The 20,175-nt window shown below is 46.3% G+C and overlaps 9 non-coding genes across 9 annotated transcripts; all 9 read right to left on the bottom strand.

Annotated features, from left to right (window-relative positions):
• Positions 1-942: 942 nt before the first annotated feature.
• LOC130323861 (U2 spliceosomal RNA) lies at positions 943-1,133 on the bottom strand. The gene has a single exon (XR_008869050.1). It is a non-coding gene; the product is annotated as a U2 spliceosomal RNA (small nuclear RNA).
• Positions 1,134-3,222: 2,089 nt separating this feature from the next.
• Positions 3,223-3,413, bottom strand: LOC130323862 (U2 spliceosomal RNA). The gene has a single exon (XR_008869051.1). It is a non-coding gene; the product is annotated as a U2 spliceosomal RNA (small nuclear RNA).
• A 2,094-nt stretch (positions 3,414-5,507) lies between these two features.
• LOC130323849 (U2 spliceosomal RNA) lies at positions 5,508-5,698 on the bottom strand. The gene has a single exon (XR_008869039.1). It is a non-coding gene; the product is annotated as a U2 spliceosomal RNA (small nuclear RNA).
• A 2,099-nt stretch (positions 5,699-7,797) lies between these two features.
• Positions 7,798-7,988, bottom strand: LOC130323850 (U2 spliceosomal RNA). The gene has a single exon (XR_008869040.1). It is a non-coding gene; the product is annotated as a U2 spliceosomal RNA (small nuclear RNA).
• Positions 7,989-10,083: 2,095 nt separating this feature from the next.
• On the bottom strand, positions 10,084-10,274 carry LOC130323851 (U2 spliceosomal RNA). Its single transcript, XR_008869041.1, has one exon. It is a non-coding gene; the product is annotated as a U2 spliceosomal RNA (small nuclear RNA).
• Positions 10,275-12,364: 2,090 nt separating this feature from the next.
• On the bottom strand, positions 12,365-12,555 carry LOC130323852 (U2 spliceosomal RNA). The gene has a single exon (XR_008869042.1). It is a non-coding gene; the product is annotated as a U2 spliceosomal RNA (small nuclear RNA).
• Positions 12,556-14,649: 2,094 nt separating this feature from the next.
• Positions 14,650-14,840, bottom strand: LOC130323853 (U2 spliceosomal RNA). The gene has a single exon (XR_008869043.1). It is a non-coding gene; the product is annotated as a U2 spliceosomal RNA (small nuclear RNA).
• A 2,088-nt stretch (positions 14,841-16,928) lies between these two features.
• On the bottom strand, positions 16,929-17,119 carry LOC130323854 (U2 spliceosomal RNA). Its single transcript, XR_008869044.1, has one exon. It is a non-coding gene; the product is annotated as a U2 spliceosomal RNA (small nuclear RNA).
• Positions 17,120-19,207: 2,088 nt separating this feature from the next.
• Positions 19,208-19,398, bottom strand: LOC130323855 (U2 spliceosomal RNA). The gene has a single exon (XR_008869045.1). It is a non-coding gene; the product is annotated as a U2 spliceosomal RNA (small nuclear RNA).
• Positions 19,399-20,175: the final 777 nt, after the last annotated feature.

A 20,175-nucleotide genomic window follows, 5' to 3' on the forward strand; every position in this document is an offset into this window, starting at 1 on the left:
ATTTTTCCTGTCTGAATTTGTCGCACAGAAAGTTGCAGGCCAAATATGTGTGACATTTCTGCGACTTTAGCTTCTAGAGCATTTTTACAACATTATACATAGGTGCTGAATACATAAAAAGCGACTGTTCAGCGACAGACAAGTCGCATCGGCTGAAAGTAGGCCAGAATGTCAGTCCATGTTGGAGCAGGTTTAGATACAGTCTAAAGCATAGATCTCAAAGTCTGTGCACAGAATTTAGCAAGGGCCTCGCACCTTCTGATGCATCAGGTAGGTGCACAATAGCATAGCCTAACCCTCTGTACTTTGGTCTATATTGATGCGGGACATAGACAGCCAGCTGATGACCAATCCATTAGTGCAATGGATGGCTGGAAGCATTTGTCTTTGCCTTTGCAATACCACAGAAGCAATGCATGGTCAATGTACAGCAATGACACACCTGTGTGAACAGCCAGGAGCCCCCCCCCCCCCCCCCCATGTTATGTTACATAGTTACATAGTTAGTACGGTCGAAAAAAGACATATGTCCATCACGTTCAACCAGGGAATTAAGGGGTAGGGGTGTGGCGCGATATTGGGGAAGGGATGAGATTTTATATTTCTTCATAAGCATTAATCTTATTTTGTCAATTAGGAACATTCAGCACCCACCCGCTATCAAGGCAGCTGCCTATCATGTCATGCCCTACCTGCACAGGTGTGCTGGCTACTCAAATGATCCAATTAAGGAGGCCATTTAGTCAGCAGCAGCAGAAGTCCTGTGCCTGGACGCTCCAACAGGGGCCAGACACAAGCAGAAGCAGAAGCAGCAGAAGCAGCAGCAGCACCACCTTTTGTTTTTTGGCTGCAGCAGCAGCAAGGCCCACAGGGCTGGCTAGCTGGCTAGCCAGCAAGCAGGTAGCAATGAAAGTAGGAATCTTTCTTTTTAACCCTGTAAGGGGGTGGTGCACTGTACCCGAAGATACTGCCATATCGGGTCAATGCATAGGGCGACGGAAGCAAGCTTCGAAATCGGCCCCCGTTCTCAAAAATCCATTTAATATATGGTCCCCAGATAGGGGACGTATCAGATATTAAACTGATAAGAACAGATACTACACTTGATCTTAGCCAAAAGGCCGAGAAGCGATAACCGTGAAAGGGGCGGGCCCAACAAGGTCCCCTTCATGGGCACTATCACTGCTTGCTGTCAGGGAGGCTGCCAGACAATTTTCCATGCACACTCTGGGCTGGGGGGCAGTCAACCACCAGTACACACAGCAGAACCTAAACCCATACCATTATTGCTAAGCAGCAAGACAGGGGCCCATTGCACTCCCACGGGGCCTTTTTAAATGCAATCCATAACCCGGATTTGCCAGGAACCCTTCTTACTCCTCCTACTTGCATGTGACACTGGGCTTAGGATCTGCATAGGAAACACACACACAAGCACACACCTACCTTTGTTGCCTGCAGATGCCTCCTTGGCTGTCCCCAAACGGTATCAAACCAACACCCACGGGAAGCTGTAAGCATAGAGGACATGCCTGCACCCCATTGGACTTACCTGTGTGGGTTAAATCCGGGTTATTTGACAACCTATGGCGGTGATGGTTCTGCTCAGGCAGAGCAGTGCTGATGCTCCTCATAAAGCTGTCGCTGCTGTGAAGGTTCTAGGTGACATCACAAATCCCTTTGGTTACATACACAACAAAGCTGGGTTGTTGTTGTTTACACTCTGCAAGGCCTGTGGAAGTGAGTGACATCATAGCACTGTAGTTCTGAGGGTTCAAGATGGATGCAACAATCTCCTGTTGCTTCTATGAAGGCCGTAATAGACGACATCACCAAACAGCTCCATAGTCACATACACAGCAAAGGAGAGATGTTGTTTACACCTAGTGATGTCAGTGGTATTGAGTGACATCACAGCACAGTGCTAAGGCTCCTGGGCCTGGACACAGCAGCGGCTGCAATATCTCAACGGAGAATACGTTTATATCTATGTGTGTGTGTGCGCATATATATATATATATATATATATATATATATATATATATATATTCTCCGCCGAAATCACTTTTAAACCCATTTCCACCTTTTTTTCCCTTCTCTTCCTCTTACTTTTTTTTCACGTTTTTTTACGTTTTTCTCCTTTTCGCCTCTTTTCTGGGCGTATTATTCTTCTTTTTCTTCTTTTTTTTCGTCTAATGCATACCCCATCAGTGCAGCAATGCTTATTCAATACCGCCAGCAGATGGAGACACTGGGGGATAATTTTCTAAGGATTTATACTGATTTTTCCTGTCTGAATTTGTCGCACAGAAAGTTGCAGGCCAAATATGTGTGACATTTCTGCGACTTTAGCTTCTAGAGCATTTTTACAACATTATACATAGGTGCTGAATACATAAAAAGCGACTGTTCAGCGACAGACAAGTCGCATCGGTTGAAAGTAGGCCAGAATGTCAGTCCATGTTGGAGCAGGTTTAGATACAGTCTAAAGCATAGATCTCAAAGTCTGTGCACAGAATTTAGCAAGGGCCTCGCACCTTCTGATGCATCAGGTAGGTGCACAATAGCATAGCCTAACCCTCTGTACTTTGGTCTATATTGATGCGGGACATAGACAGCCAGCTGATGACCAATCCATTAGTGCAATGGATGGCTGGAAGCATTTGTCTTTGCCTTTGCAATACCACAGAAGCAATGCATGGTCAATGTACAGCAATGACACACCTGTGTGAACAGCCAGGAGACCCCCCCCCCCCCCCATGTTATGTTACATAGTTACATAGTTAGTACGGTCGAAAAAAGACATATGTCCATCACGTTCAACCAGGGAATTAAGGGGTAGGGGTGTGGCGCGATATTGGGGAAGGGATGAGATTTTATATTTCTTCATAAGCATTAATCTTATTTTGTCAATTAGGAACATTCAGCACCCACCCGCTATCAAGGCAGCTGCCTATCATGTCATGCCCTACCTGCACAGGTGTGCTGGCTACTCAAATGATCCAATTAAGGAGGCCATTTAGTCAGCAGCAGCAGAAGTCCTGTGCCTGGACGCTCCAACAGGGGCCAGACACAAGCAGAAGCAGAAGCAGCAGAAGCAGCAGCAGCACCACCTTTTGTTTTTTGGCTGCAGCAGCAGCAAGGCCCACAGGGCTGGCTAGCTGGCTAGCCAGCAAGCAGGTAGCAATGAAAGTAGGAATCTTTCTTTTTAACCCTGTAAGGGGGTGGTGCACTGTACCCGAAGATACTGCCATATCGGGTCAATGCATAGGGCGACGGAAGCAAGCTTCGAAATCGGCCCCCGTTCTCAAAAATCCATTTAATATATGGTCCCCAGATAGGGGACGTATCAGATATTAAACTGATAAGAACAGATACTACACTTGATCTTAGCCAAAAGGCCGAGAAGCGATAACCGTGAAAGGGGCGGGCCCAACAAGGTCCCCTTCATGGGCACTATCACTGCTTGCTGTCAGGGAGGCTGCCAGACAATTTTCCATGCACACTCTGGGCTGGGGGGCAGTCAACCACCAGTACACACAGCAGAACCTAAACCCATACCATTATTGCTAAGCAGCAAGACAGGGGCCCATTGCACTCCCACGGGGCCTTTTTAAATGCAATCCATAACCCGGATTTGCCAGGAACCCTTCTTACTCCTCCTACTTGCATGTGACACTGGGCTTAGGATCTGCATAGGAAACACACACACAAGCACACACCTACCTTTGTTGCCTGCAGATGCCTCCTTGGCTGTCCCCAAACGGTATCAAACCAACACCCACGGGAAGCTGTAAGCATAGAGGACATGCCTGCACCCCATTGGACTTACCTGTGTGGGTTAAATCCGGGTTATTTGACAACCTATGGCGGTGATGGTTCTGCTCAGGCAGAGCAGTGCTGATGCTCCTCATAAAGCTGTCGCTGCTGTGAAGGTTCTAGGTGACATCACAAATCCCTTTGGTTACATACACAACAAAGCTGGGTTGTTGTTGTTTACACTCTGCAAGGCCTGTGGAAGTGAGTGACATCATAGCACTGTAGTTCTGAGGGTTCAAGATGGATGCAACAATCTCCTGTTGCTTCTATGAAGGCCGTAATAGACGACATCACCAAACAGCTCCATAGTCACATACACAGCAAAGGAGAGATGTTGTTTACACCTAGTGATGTCAGTGGTATTGAGTGACATCACAGCACAGTGCTAAGGCTCCTGGGCCTGGACACAGCAGCGGCTGCAATATCTCAACGGAGAATACGTTTATATCTATGTGTGTGTGTGCGCATATATATATATATATATATATATATATATATATATATATATATATATTTCTCCGCCGAAATCACTTTTAAACCCATTTCCACCTTTTTTTCCCTTCTCTTCCTCTTACTTTTTTTTCACGTTTTTTTACGTTTTTCTCCTTTTCGCCTCTTTTCTGGGCGTATTATTCTTCTTTTTCTTCTTTTTTTTCGTCTAATGCATACCCCATCAGTGCAGCAATGCTTATTCAATACCGCCAGCAGATGGAGACACTGGGGGATAATTTTCTAAGGATTTATACTGATTTTTCCTGTCTGAATTTGTCGCACAGAAAGTTGCAGGCCAAATATGTGTGACATTTCTGCGACTTTAGCTTCTAGAGCATTTTTACAACATTATACATAGGTGCTGAATACATAAAAAGCGACTGTTCAGCGACAGACAAGTCGCATCGGCTGAAAGTAGGCCAGAATGTCAGTCCATGTTGGAGCAGGTTTAGATACAGTCTAAAGCATAGATCTCAAAGTCTGTGCACAGAATTTAGCAAGGGCCTCGCACCTTCTGATGCATCAGGTAGGTGCACAATAGCATAGCCTAACCCTCTGTACTTTGGTCTATATTGATGCGGGACATAGACAGCCAGCTGATGACCAATCCATTAGTGCAATGGATGGCTGGAAGCATTTGTCTTTGCCTTTGCAATACCACAGAAGCAATGCATGGTCAATGTACAGCAATGACACACCTGTGTGAACAGCCAGGAGACCCCCCCCCCCCCCCATGTTATGTTACATAGTTACATAGTTAGTACGGTCGAAAAAAGACATATGTCCATCACGTTCAACCAGGGAATTAAGGGGTAGGGGTGTGGCGCGATATTGGGGAAGGGATGAGATTTTATATTTCTTCATAAGCATTAATCTTATTTTGTCAATTAGGAACATTCAGCACCCACCCGCTATCAAGGCAGCTGCCTATCATGTCATGCCCTACCTGCACAGGTGTGCTGGCTACTCAAATGATCCAATTAAGGAGGCCATTTAGTCAGCAGCAGCAGAAGTCCTGTGCCTGGACGCTCCAACAGGGGCCAGACACAAGCAGAAGCAGAAGCAGCAGAAGCAGCAGCAGCACCACCTTTTGTTTTTTGGCTGCAGCAGCAGCAAGGCCCACAGGGCTGGCTAGCTGGCTAGCCAGCAAGCAGGTAGCAATGAAAGTAGGAATCTTTCTTTTTAACCCTGTAAGGGGGTGGTGCACTGTACCCGAAGATACTGCCATATCGGGTCAATGCATAGGGCGACGGAAGCAAGCTTCGAAATCGGCCCCCGTTCTCAAAAATCCATTTAATATATGGTCCCCAGATAGGGGACGTATCAGATATTAAACTGATAAGAACAGATACTACACTTGATCTTAGCCAAAAGGCCGAGAAGCGATAACCGTGAAAGGGGCGGGCCCAACAAGGTCCCCTTCATGGGCACTATCACTGCTTGCTGTCAGGGAGGCTGCCAGACAATTTTCCATGCACACTCTGGGCTGGGGGGCAGTCAACCACCAGTACACACAGCAGAACCTAAACCCATACCATTATTGCTAAGCAGCAAGACAGGGGCCCATTGCACTCCCACGGGGCCTTTTTAAATGCAATCCATAACCCGGATTTGCCAGGAACCCTTCTTACTCCTCCTACTTGCATGTGACACTGGGCTTAGGATCTGCATAGGAAACACACACACAAGCACACACCTACCTTTGTTGCCTGCAGATGCCTCCTTGGCTGTCCCCAAACGGTATCAAACCAACACCCACGGGAAGCTGTAAGCATAGAGGACATGCCTGCACCCCATTGGACTTACCTGTGTGGGTTAAATCCGGGTTATTTGACAACCTATGGCGGTGATGGTTCTGCTCAGGCAGAGCAGTGCTGATGCTCCTCATAAAGCTGTCGCTGCTGTGAAGGTTCTAGGTGACATCACAAATCCCTTTGGTTACATACACAACAAAGCTGGGTTGTTGTTGTTTACACTCTGCAAGGCCTGTGGAAGTGAGTGACATCATAGCACTGTAGTTCTGAGGGTTCAAGATGGATGCAACAATCTCCTGTTGCTTCTATGAAGGCCGTAATAGACGACATCACCAAACAGCTCCATAGTCACATACACAGCAAAGGAGAGATGTTGTTTACACCTAGTGATGTCAGTGGTATTGAGTGACATCACAGCACAGTGCTAAGGCTCCTGGGCCTGGACACAGCAGCGGCTGCAATATCTCAACGGAGAATACGTTTATATCTATGTGTGTGTGTGCGCATATATATATATATATATATATATATATATATATATATATATATATATATTTCTCCGCCGAAATCACTTTTAAACCCATTTCCACCTTTTTTTCCCTTCTCTTCCTCTTACTTTTTTTTCACGTTTTTTTACGTTTTTCTCCTTTTCGCCTCTTTTCTGGGCGTATTATTCTTCTTTTTCTTCTTTTTTTTCGTCTAATGCATACCCCATCAGTGCAGCAATGCTTATTCAATACCGCCAGCAGATGGAGACACTGGGGGATAATTTTCTAAGGATTTATACTGATTTTTCCTGTCTGAATTTGTCGCACAGAAAGTTGCAGGCCAAATATGTGTGACATTTCTGCGACTTTAGCTTCTAGAGCATTTTTACAACATTATACATAGGTGCTGAATACATAAAAAGCGACTGTTCAGCGACAGACAAGTCGCATCGGCTGAAAGTAGGCCAGAATGTCAGTCCATGTTGGAGCAGGTTTAGATACAGTCTAAAGCATAGATCTCAAAGTCTGTGCACAGAATTTAGCAAGGGCCTCGCACCTTCTGATGCATCAGGTAGGTGCACAATAGCATAGCCTAACCCTCTGTACTTTGGTCTATATTGATGCGGGACATAGACAGCCAGCTGATGACCAATCCATTAGTGCAATGGATGGCTGGAAGCATTTGTCTTTGCCTTTGCAATACCACAGAAGCAATGCATGGTCAATGTACAGCAATGACACACCTGTGTGAACAGCCAGGAGACCCCCCCCCCCCCCCCCCATGTTATGTTACATAGTTACATAGTTAGTACGGTCGAAAAAAGACATATGTCCATCACGTTCAACCAGGGAATTAAGGGGTAGGGGTGTGGCGCGATATTGGGGAAGGGATGAGATTTTATATTTCTTCATAAGCATTAATCTTATTTTGTCAATTAGGAACATTCAGCACCCACCCGCTATCAAGGCAGCTGCCTATCATGTCATGCCCTACCTGCACAGGTGTGCTGGCTACTCAAATGATCCAATTAAGGAGGCCATTTAGTCAGCAGCAGCAGAAGTCCTGTGCCTGGACGCTCCAACAGGGGCCAGACACAAGCAGAAGCAGAAGCAGCAGAAGCAGCAGCAGCACCACCTTTTGTTTTTTGGCTGCAGCAGCAGCAAGGCCCACAGGGCTGGCTAGCTGGCTAGCCAGCAAGAAGGTAGCAATGAAAGTAGGAATCTTTCTTTTTAACCCTGTAAGGGGGTGGTGCACTGTACCCGAAGATACTGCCATATCGGGTCAATGCATAGGGCGACGGAAGCAAGCTTCGAAATCGGCCCCCGTTCTCAAAAATCCATTTAATATATGGTCCCCAGATAGGGGACGTATCAGATATTAAACTGATAAGAACAGATACTACACTTGATCTTAGCCAAAAGGCCGAGAAGCGATAACCGTGAAAGGGGCGGGCCCAACAAGGTCCCCTTCATGGGCACTATCACTGCTTGCTGTCAGGGAGGCTGCCAGACAATTTTCCATGCACACTCTGGGCTGGGGGGCAGTCAACCACCAGTACACACAGCAGAACCTAAACCCATACCATTATTGCTAAGCAGCAAGACAGGGGCCCATTGCACTCCCACGGGGCCTTTTTAAATGCAATCCATAACCCGGGATTTGCCAGGAACCCTTCTTACTCCTCCTACTTGCATGTGACACTGGGCTTAGGATCTGCATAGGAAACACACACACAAGCACACACCTACCTTTGTTGCCTGCAGATGCCTCCTTGGCTGTCCCCAAACGGTATCAAACCAACACCCACGGGAAGCTGTAAGCATAGAGGACATGCCTGCACCCCATTGGACTTACCTGTGTGGGTTAAATCCGGGTTATTTGACAACCTATGGCGGTGATGGTTCTGCTCAGGCAGAGCAGTGCTGATGCTCCTCATAAAGCTGTCGCTGCTGTGAAGGTTCTAGGTGACATCACAAATCCCTTTGGTTACATACACAACAAAGCTGGGTTGTTGTTGTTTACACTCTGCAAGGCCTGTGGAAGTGAGTGACATCATAGCACTGTAGTTCTGAGGGTTCAAGATGGATGCAACAATCTCCTGTTGCTTCTATGAAGGCCGTAATAGACGACATCACCAAACAGCTCCATAGTCACATACACAGCAAAGGAGAGATGTTGTTTACACCTAGTGATGTCAGTGGTATTGAGTGACATCACAGCACAGTGCTAAGGCTCCTGGGCCTGGACACAGCAGCGGCTGCAATATCTCAACGGAGAATACGTTTATATCTATGTGTGTGTGTGCGCATATATATATATATATATATATATATATATATATATATATATATATATTCTCCGCCGAAATCACTTTTAAACCCATTTCCACCTTTTTTTCCCTTCTCTTCCTCTTACTTTTTTTTCACGTTTTTTTACGTTTTTCTCCTTTTCGCCTCTTTTCTGGGCGTATTATTCTTCTTTTTCTTCTTTTTTTTCGTCTAATGCATACCCCATCAGTGCAGCAATGCTTATTCAATACCGCCAGCAGATGGAGACACTGGGGGATAATTTTCTAAGGATTTATACTGATTTTTCCTGTCTGAATTTGTCGCACAGAAAGTTGCAGGCCAAATATGTGTGACATTTCTGCGACTTTAGCTTCTAGAGCATTTTTACAACATTATACATAGGTGCTGAATACATAAAAAGCGACTGTTCAGCGACAGACAAGTCGCATCGGCTGAAAGTAGGCCAGAATGTCAGTCCATGTTGGAGCAGGTTTAGATACAGTCTAAAGCATAGATCTCAAAGTCTGTGCACAGAATTTAGCAAGGGCCTCGCACCTTCTGATGCATCAGGTAGGTGCACAATAGCATAGCCTAACCCTCTGTACTTTGGTCTATATTGATGCGGGACATAGACAGCCAGCTGATGACCAATCCATTAGTGCAATGGATGGCTGGAAGCATTTGTCTTTGCCTTTGCAATACCACAGAAGCAATGCATGGTCAATGTACAGCAATGACACACCTGTGTGAACAGCCAGGAGACCCCCCCCCCCCCCCCATGTTATGTTACATAGTTACATAGTTAGTACGGTCGAAAAAAGACATATGTCCATCACGTTCAACCAGGGAATTAAGGGGTAGGGGTGTGGCGCGATATTGGGGAAGGGATGAGATTTTATATTTCTTCATAAGCATTAATCTTATTTTGTCAATTAGGAACATTCAGCACCCACCCGCTATCAAGGCAGCTGCCTATCATGTCATGCCCTACCTGCACAGGTGTGCTGGCTACTCAAATGATCCAATTAAGGAGGCCATTTAGTCAGCAGCAGCAGAAGTCCTGTGCCTGGACGCTCCAACAGGGGCCAGACACAAGCAGAAGCAGAAGCAGCAGAAGCAGCAGCAGCACCACCTTTTGTTTTTTGGCTGCAGCAGCAGCAAGGCCCACAGGGCTGGCTAGCTGGCTAGCCAGCAAGCAGGTAGCAATGAAAGTAGGAATCTTTCTTTTTAACCCTGTAAGGGGGTGGTGCACTGTACCCGAAGATACTGCCATATCGGGTCAATGCATAGGGCGACGGAAGCAAGCTTCGAAATCGGCCCCCGTTCTCAAAAATCCATTTAATATATGGTCCCCAGATAGGGGACGTATCAGATATTAAACTGATAAGAACAGATACTACACTTGATCTTAGCCAAAAGGCCGAGAAGCGATAACCGTGAAAGGGGCGGGCCCAACAAGGTCCCCTTCATGGGCACTATCACTGCTTGCTGTCAGGGAGGCTGCCAGACAATTTTCCATGCACACTCTGGGCTGGGGGGCAGTCAACCACCAGTACACACAGCAGAACCTAAACCCATACCATTATTGCTAAGCAGCAAGACAGGGGCCCATTGCACTCCCACGGGGCCTTTTTAAATGCAATCCATAACCCGGATTTGCCAGGAACCCTTCTTACTCCTCCTACTTGCATGTGACACTGGGCTTAGGATCTGCATAGGAAACACACACACAAGCACACACCTACCTTTGTTGCCTGCAGATGCCTCCTTGGCTGTCCCCAAACGGTATCAAACCAACACCCACGGGAAGCTGTAAGCATAGAGGACATGCCTGCACCCCATTGGACTTACCTGTGTGGGTTAAATCCGGGTTATTTGACAACCTATGGCGGTGATGGTTCTGCTCAGGCAGAGCAGTGCTGATGCTCCTCATAAAGCTGTCGCTGCTGTGAAGGTTCTAGGTGACATCACAAATCCCTTTGGTTACATACACAACAAAGCTGGGTTGTTGTTGTTTACACTCTGCAAGGCCTGTGGAAGTGAGTGACATCATAGCACTGTAGTTCTGAGGGTTCAAGATGGATGCAACAATCTCCTGTTGCTTCTATGAAGGCCGTAATAGACGACATCACCAAACAGCTCCATAGTCACATACACAGCAAAGGAGAGATGTTGTTTACACCTAGTGATGTCAGTGGTATTGAGTGACATCACAGCACAGTGCTAAGGCTCCTGGGCCTGGACACAGCAGCGGCTGCAATATCTCAACGGAGAATACGTTTATATCTATGTGTGTGTGTGCGCATATATATATATATATATATATATATATATATATATATATATATATTTCTCCGCCGAAATCACTTTTAAACCCATTTCCACCTTTTTTTCCCTTCTCTTCCTCTTACTTTTTTTTCACGTTTTTTTACGTTTTTCTCCTTTTCGCCTCTTTTCTGGGCGTATTATTCTTCTTTTTCTTCTTTTTTTTCGTCTAATGCATACCCCATCAGTGCAGCAATGCTTATTCAATACCGCCAGCAGATGGAGACACTGGGGGATAATTTTCTAAGGATTTATACTGATTTTTCCTGTCTGAATTTGTCGCACAGAAAGTTGCAGGCCAAATATGTGTGACATTTCTGCGACTTTAGCTTCTAGAGCATTTTTACAACATTATACATAGGTGCTGAATACATAAAAAGCGACTGTTCAGCGACAGACAAGTCGCATCGGCTGAAAGTAGGCCAGAATGTCAGTCCATGTTGGAGCAGGTTTAGATACAGTCTAAAGCATAGATCTCAAAGTCTGTGCACAGAATTTAGCAAGGGCCTCGCACCTTCTGATGCATCAGGTAGGTGCACAATAGCATAGCCTAACCCTCTGTACTTTGGTCTATATTGATGCGGGACATAGACAGCCAGCTGATGACCAATCCATTAGTGCAATGGATGGCTGGAAGCATTTGTCTTTGCCTTTGCAATACCACAGAAGCAATGCATGGTCAATGTACAGCAATGACACACCTGTGTGAACAGCCAGGAGACCCCCCCCCCCCCATGTTATGTTACATAGTTACATAGTTAGTACGGTCGAAAAAAGACATATGTCCATCACGTTCAACCAGGGAATTAAGGGGTAGGGGTGTGGCGCGATATTGGGGAAGGGATGAGATTTTATATTTCTTCATAAGCATTAATCTTATTTTGTCAATTAGGAACATTCAGCACCCACCCGCTATCAAGGCAGCTGCCTATCATGTCATGCCCTACCTGCACAGGTGTGCTGGCTACTCAAATGATCCAATTAAGGAGGCCATTTAGTCAGCAGCAGCAGAAGTCCTGTGCCTGGACGCTCCAACAGGGGCCAGACACAAGCAGAAGCAGAAGCAGCAGAAGCAGCAGCAGCACCACCTTTTGTTTTTTGGCTGCAGCAGCAGCAAGGCCCACAGGGCTGGCTAGCTGGCTAGCCAGCAAGCAGGTAGCAATGAAAGTAGGAATCTTTCTTTTTAACCCTGTAAGGGGGTGGTGCACTGTACCCGAAGATACTGCCATATCGGGTCAATGCATAGGGCGACGGAAGCAAGCTTCGAAATCGGCCCCCGTTCTCAAAAATCCATTTAATATATGGTCCCCAGATAGGGGACGTATCAGATATTAAACTGATAAGAACAGATACTACACTTGATCTTAGCCAAAAGGCCGAGAAGCGATAACCGTGAAAGGGGCGGGCCCAACAAGGTCCCCTTCATGGGCACTATCACTGCTTGCTGTCAGGGAGGCTGCCAGACAATTTTCCATGCACACTCTGGGCTGGGGGGCAGTCAACCACCAGTACACACAGCAGAACCTAAACCCATACCATTATTGCTAAGCAGCAAGACAGGGGCCCATTGCACTCCCACGGGGCCTTTTTAAATGCAATCCATAACCCGGATTTGCCAGGAACCCTTCTTACTCCTCCTACTTGCATGTGACACTGGGCTTAGGATCTGCATAGGAAACACACACACAAGCACACACCTACCTTTGTTGCCTGCAGATGCCTCCTTGGCTGTCCCCAAACGGTATCAAACCAACACCCACGGGAAGCTGTAAGCATAGAGGACATGCCTGCACCCCATTGGACTTACCTGTGTGGGTTAAATCCGGGTTATTTGACAACCTATGGCGGTGATGGTTCTGCTCAGGCAGAGCAGTGCTGATGCTCCTCATAAAGCTGTCGCTGCTGTGAAGGTTCTAGGTGACATCACAAATCCCTTTGGTTACATACACAACAAAGCTGGGTTGTTGTTGTTTACACTCTGCAAGGCCTGTGGAAGTGAGTGACATCATAGCACTGTAGTTCTGAGGGTTCAAGATGGATGCAACAATCTCCTGTTGCTTCTATGAAGGCCGTAATAGACGACATCACCAAACAGCTCCATAGTCACATACACAGCAAAGGAGAGATGTTGTTTACACCTAGTGATGTCAGTGGTATTGAGTGACATCACAGCACAGTGCTAAGGCTCCTGGGCCTGGACACAGCAGCGGCTGCAATATCTCAACGGAGAATACGTTTATATCTATGTGTGTGTGTGCGCATATATATATATATATATATATATATATATATATATATATATATATATTTCTCCGCCGAAATCACTTTTAAACCCATTTCCACCTTTTTTTCCCTTCTCTTCCTCTTACTTTTTTTTCACGTTTTTTTACGTTTTTCTCCTTTTCGCCTCTTTTCTGGGCGTATTATTCTTCTTTTTCTTCTTTTTTTTCGTCTAATGCATACCCCATCAGTGCAGCAATGCTTATTCAATACCGCCAGCAGATGGAGACACTGGGGGATAATTTTCTAAGGATTTATACTGATTTTTCCTGTCTGAATTTGTCGCACAGAAAGTTGCAGGCCAAATATGTGTGACATTTCTGCGACTTTAGCTTCTAGAGCATTTTTACAACATTATACATAGGTGCTGAATACATAAAAAGCGACTGTTCAGCGACAGACAAGTCGCATCGGCTGAAAGTAGGCCAGAATGTCAGTCCATGTTGGAGCAGGTTTAGATACAGTCTAAAGCATAGATCTCAAAGTCTGTGCACAGAATTTAGCAAGGGCCTCGCACCTTCTGATGCATCAGGTAGGTGCACAATAGCATAGCCTAACCCTCTGTACTTTGGTCTATATTGATGCGGGACATAGACAGCCAGCTGATGACCAATCCATTAGTGCAATGGATGGCTGGAAGCATTTGTCTTTGCCTTTGCAATACCACAGAAGCAATGCATGGTCAATGTACAGCAATGACACACCTGTGTGAACAGCCAGGAGACCCCCCCCCCCCATGTTATGTTACATAGTTACATAGTTAGTACGGTCGAAAAAAGACATATGTCCATCACGTTCAACCAGGGAATTAAGGGGTAGGGGTGTGGCGCGATATTGGGGAAGGGATGAGATTTTATATTTCTTCATAAGCATTAATCTTATTTTGTCAATTAGGAACATTCAGCACCCACCCGCTATCAAGGCAGCTGCCTATCATGTCATGCCCTACCTGCACAGGTGTGCTGGCTACTCAAATGATCCAATTAAGGAGGCCATTTAGTCAGCAGCAGCAGCAGAAGTCCTGTGCCTGGACGCTCCAACAGGGGCCAGACACAAGCAGAAGCAGAAGCAGCAGAAGCAGCAGCAGCACCACCTTTTGTTTTTTGGCTGCAGCAGCAGCAAGGCCCACAGGGCTGGCTAGCTGGCTAGCCAGCAAGCAGGTAGCAATGAAAGTAGGAATCTTTCTTTTTAACCCTGTAAGGGGGTGGTGCACTGTACCCGAAGATACTGCCATATCGGGTCAATGCATAGGGCGACGGAAGCAAGCTTCGAAATCGGCCCCCGTTCTCAAAAATCCATTTAATATATGGTCCCCAGATAGGGGACGTATCAGATATTAAACTGATAAGAACAGATACTACACTTGATCTTAGCCAAAAGGCCGAGAAGCGATAACCGTGAAAGGGGCGGGCCCAACAAGGTCCCCTTCATGGGCACTATCACTGCTTGCTGTCAGGGAGGCTGCCAGACAATTTTCCATGCACACTCTGGGCTGGGGGGCAGTCAACCACCAGTACACACAGCAGAACCTAAACCCATACCATTATTGCTAAGCAGCAAGACAGGGGCCCATTGCACTCCCACGGGGCCTTTTTAAATGCAATCCATAACCCGGATTTGCCAGGAACCCTTCTTACTCCTCCTACTTGCATGTGACACTGGGCTTAGGATCTGCATAGGAAACACACACACAAGCACACACCTACCTTTGTTGCCTGCAGATGCCTCCTTGGCTGTCCCCAAACGGTATCAAACCAACACCCACGGGAAGCTGTAAGCATAGAGGACATGCCTGCACCCCATTGGACTTACCTGTGTGGGTTAAATCCGGGTTATTTGACAACCTATGGCGGTGATGGTTCTGCTCAGGCAGAGCAGTGCTGATGCTCCTCATAAAGCTGTCGCTGCTGTGAAGGTTCTAGGTGACATCACAAATCCCTTTGGTTACATACACAACAAAGCTGGGTTGTTGTTGTTTACACTCTGCAAGGCCTGTGGAAGTGAGTGACATCATAGCACTGTAGTTCTGAGGGTTCAAGATGGATGCAACAATCTCCTGTTGCTTCTATGAAGGCCGTAATAGACGACATCACCAAACAGCTCCATAGTCACATACACAGCAAAGGAGAGATGTTGTTTACACCTAGTGATGTCAGTGGTATTGAGTGACATCACAGCACAGTGCTAAGGCTCCTGGGCCTGGACACAGCAGCGGCTGCAATATCTCAACGGAGAATACGTTTATATCTATGTGTGTGTGTGCGCATATATATATATATATATATATATATATATATATATATATATATATTCTCCGCCGAAATCACTTTTAAACCCATTTCCACCTTTTTTTCCCTTCTCTTCCTCTTACTTTTTTTTCACGTTTTTTTACGTTTTTCTCCTTTTCGCCTCTTTTCTGGGCGTATTATTCTTCTTTTTCTTCTTTTTTTTCGTCTAATGCATACCCCATCAGTGCAGCAATGCTTATTCAATACCGCCAGCAGATGGAGACACTGGGGGATAATTTTCTAAGGATTTATACTGATTTTTCCTGTCTGAATTTGTCGCACAGAAAGTTGCAGGCCAAATATGTGTGACATTTCTGCGACTTTAGCTTCTAGAGCATTTTTACAACATTATACATAGGTGCTGAATACATAAAAAGCGACTGTTCAGCGACAGACAAGTCGCATCGGCTGAAAGTAGGCCAGAATGTCAGTCCATGTTGGAGCAGGTTTAGATACAGTCTAAAGCATAGATCTCAAAGTCTGTGCACAGAATTTAGCAAGGGCCTCGCACCTTCTGATGCATCAGGTAGGTGCACAATAGCATAGCCTAACCCTCTGTACTTTGGTCTATATTGATGCGGGACATAGACAGCCAGCTGATGACCAATCCATTAGTGCAATGGATGGCTGGAAGCATTTGTCTTTGCCTTTGCAATACCACAGAAGCAATGCATGGTCAATGTACAGCAATGACACACCTGTGTGAACAGCCAGGAGACCCCCCCCCCCCATGTTATGTTACATAGTTACATAGTTAGTACGGTCGAAAAAAGACATATGTCCATCACGTTCAACCAGGGAATTAAGGGGTAGGGGTGTGGCGCGATATTGGGGAAGGGATGAGATTTTATATTTCTTCATAAGCATTAATCTTATTTTGTCAATTAGGAACATTCAGCACCCACCCGCTATCAAGGCAGCTGCCTATCATGTCATGCCCTACCTGCACAGGTGTGCTGGCTACTCAAATGATCCAATTAAGGAGGCCATTTAGTCAGCAGCAGCAGAAGTCCTGTGCCTGGACGCTCCAACAGGGGCCAGACACAAGCAGAAGCAGAAGCAGCAGAAGCAGCAGCAGCACCACCTTTTGTTTTTTGGCTGCAGCAGCAGCAAGGCCCACAGGGCTGGCTAGCTGGCTAGCCAGCAAGCAGGTAGCAATGAAAGTAGGAATCTTTCTTTTTAACCCTGTAAGGGGGTGGTGCACTGTACCCGAAGATACTGCCATATCGGGTCAATGCATAGGGCGACGGAAGCAAGCTTCGAAATCGGCCCCCGTTCTCAAAAATCCATTTAATATATGGTCCCCAGATAGGGGACGTATCAGATATTAAACTGATAAGAACAGATACTACACTTGATCTTAGCCAAAAGGCCGAGAAGCGATAACCGTGAAAGGGGCGGGCCCAACAAGGTCCCCTTCATGGGCACTATCACTGCTTGCTGTCAGGGAGGCTGCCAGACAATTTTCCATGCACACTCTGGGCTGGGGGGCAGTCAACCACCAGTACACACAGCAGAACCTAAACCCATACCATTATTGCTAAGCAGCAAGACAGGGGCCCATTGCACTCCCACGGGGCCTTTTTAAATGCAATCCATAACCCGGATTTGCCAGGAACCCTTCTTACTCCTCCTACTTGCATGTGACACTGGGCTTAGGATCTGCATAGGAAACACACACACAAGCACACACCTACCTTTGTTGCCTGCAGATGCCTCCTTGGCTGTCCCCAAACGGTATCAAACCAACACCCACGGGAAGCTGTAAGCATAGAGGACATGCCTGCACCCCATTGGACTTACCTGTGTGGGTTAAATCCGGGTTATTTGACAACCTATGGCGGTGATGGTTCTGCTCAGGCAGAGCAGTGCTGATGCTCCTCATAAAGCTGTCGCTGCTGTGAAGGTTCTAGGTGACATCACAAATCCCTTTGGTTACATACACAACAAAGCTGGGTTGTTGTTGTTTACACTCTGCAAGGCCTGTGGAAGTGAGTGACATCATAGCACTGTAGTTCTGAGGGTTCAAGATGGATGCAACAATCTCCTGTTGCTTCTATGAAGGCCGTAATAGACGACATCACCAAACAGCTCCATAGTCACATACACAGCAAAGGAGAGATGTTGTTTACACCTAGTGATGTCAGTGGTATTGAGTGACATCACAGCACAGTGCTAAGGCTCCTGGGCCTGGACACAGCAGCGGCTGCAATATTCTCAACGGAGAATACGTTTATATCTATGTGTGTGTGTGCGCATATATATATATATATATATATATATATATATATATATATATATTTCTCCGCCGAAATCACTTTTAAACCCATTTCCACCTTTTTTTCCCTTCTCTTCCTCTTACTTTTTTTTCACGTTTTTTTACGTTTTTCTCCTTTTCGCCTCTTTTCTGGGCGTATTATTCTTCTTTTTCTTCTTTTTTTTCGTCTAATGCATACCCCATCAGTGCAGCAATGCTTATTCAATACCGCCAGCAGATGGAGACACTGGGGGATAATTTTCTAAGGATTTATACTGATTTTTCCTGTCTGAATTTGTCGCACAGAAAGTTGCAGGCCAAATATGTGTGACATTTCTGCGACTTTAGCTTCTAGAGCATTTTTACAACATTATACATAGGTGCTGAATACATAAAAAGCGACTGTTCAGCGACAGACAAGTCGCATCGGCTGAAAGTAGGCCAGAATGTCAGTCCATGTTGGAGCAGGTTTAGATACAGTCTAAAGCATAGATCTCAAAGTCTGTGCACAGAATTTAGCAAGGGCCTCGCACCTTCTGATGCATCAGGTAGGTGCACAATAGCATAGCCTAACCCTCTGTACTTTGGTCTATATTGATGCGGGACATAGACAGCCAGCTGATGACCAATCCATTAGTGCAATGGATGGCTGGAAGCATTTGTCTTTGCCTTTGCAATACCACAGAAGCAATGCATGGTCAATGTACAGCAATGACACACCTGTGTGAACAGCCAGGAGACCCCCCCCCCCCATGTTATGTTACATAGTTACATAGTTAGTACGGTCGAAAAAAGACATATGTCCATCACGTTCAACCAGGGAATTAAGGGGTAGGGGTGTGGCGCGATATTGGGGAAGGGATGAGATTTTATATTTCTTCATAAGCATTAATCTTATTTTGTCAATTAGGAACATTCAGCACCCACCCGCTATCAAGGCAGCTGCCTATCATGTCATGCCCTACCTGCACAGGTGTGCTGGCTACTCAAATGATCCAATTAAGGAGGCCATTTAGTCAGCAGCAGCAGAAGTCCTGTGCCTGGACGCTCCAACAGGGGCCAGACACAAGCAGAAGCAGAAGCAGCAGAAGCAGCAGCAGCACCACCTTTTGTTTTTTGGCTGCAGCAGCAGCAAGGCCCACAGGGCTGGCTAGCTGGCTAGCCAGCAAGCAGGTAGCAATGAAAGTAGGAATCTTTCTTTTTAACCCTGTAAGGGGGTGGTGCACTGTACCCGAAGATACTGCCATATCGGGTCAATGCATAGGGCGACGGAAGCAAGCTTCGAAATCGGCCCCCGTTCTCAAAAATCCATTTAATATATGGTCCCCAGATAGGGGACGTATCAGATATTAAACTGATAAGAACAGATACTACACTTGATCTTAGCCAAAAGGCCGAGAAGCGATAACCGTGAAAGGGGCGGGCCCAACAAGGTCCCCTTCATGGGCACTATCACTGCTTGCTGTCAGGGAGGCTGCCAGACAATTTTCCATGCACACTCTGGGCTGGGGGGCAGTCAACCACCAGTACACACAGCAGAACCTAAACCCATACCATTATTGCTAAGCAGCAAGACAGGGGCCCATTGCACTCCCACGGGGCCTTTTTAAATGCAATCCATAACCCGGATTTGCCAGGAACCCTTCTTACTCCTCCTACTTGCATGTGACACTGGGCTTAGGATCTGCATAGGAAACACACACACAAGCACACACCTACCTTTGTTGCCTGCAGATGCCTCCTTGGCTGTCCCCAAACGGTATCAAACCAACACCCACGGGAAGCTGTAAGCATAGAGGACATGCCTGCACCCCATTGGACTTACCTGTGTGGGTTAAATCCGGGTTATTTGACAACCTATGGCGGTGATGGTTCTGCTCAGGCAGAGCAGTGCTGATGCTCCTCATAAAGCTGTCGCTGCTGTGAAGGTTCTAGGTGACATCACAAATCCCTTTGGTTACATACACAACAAAGCTGGGTTGTTGTTGTTTACACTCTGCAAGGCCTGTGGAAGTGAGTGACATCATAGCACTGTAGTTCTGAGGGTTCAAGATGGATGCAACAATCTCCTGTTGCTTCTATGAAGGCCGTAATAGACGACATCACCAAACAGCTCCATAGTCACATACACAGCAAAGGAGAGATGTTGTTTACACCTAGTGATGTCAGTGGTATTGAGTGAC

This window comes from Hyla sarda, unplaced genomic scaffold (assembly GCF_029499605.1).
Source record: "Hyla sarda isolate aHylSar1 unplaced genomic scaffold, aHylSar1.hap1 scaffold_2558, whole genome shotgun sequence".
NCBI lineage: Eukaryota > Metazoa > Chordata > Amphibia > Anura > Hylidae > Hyla > Hyla sarda.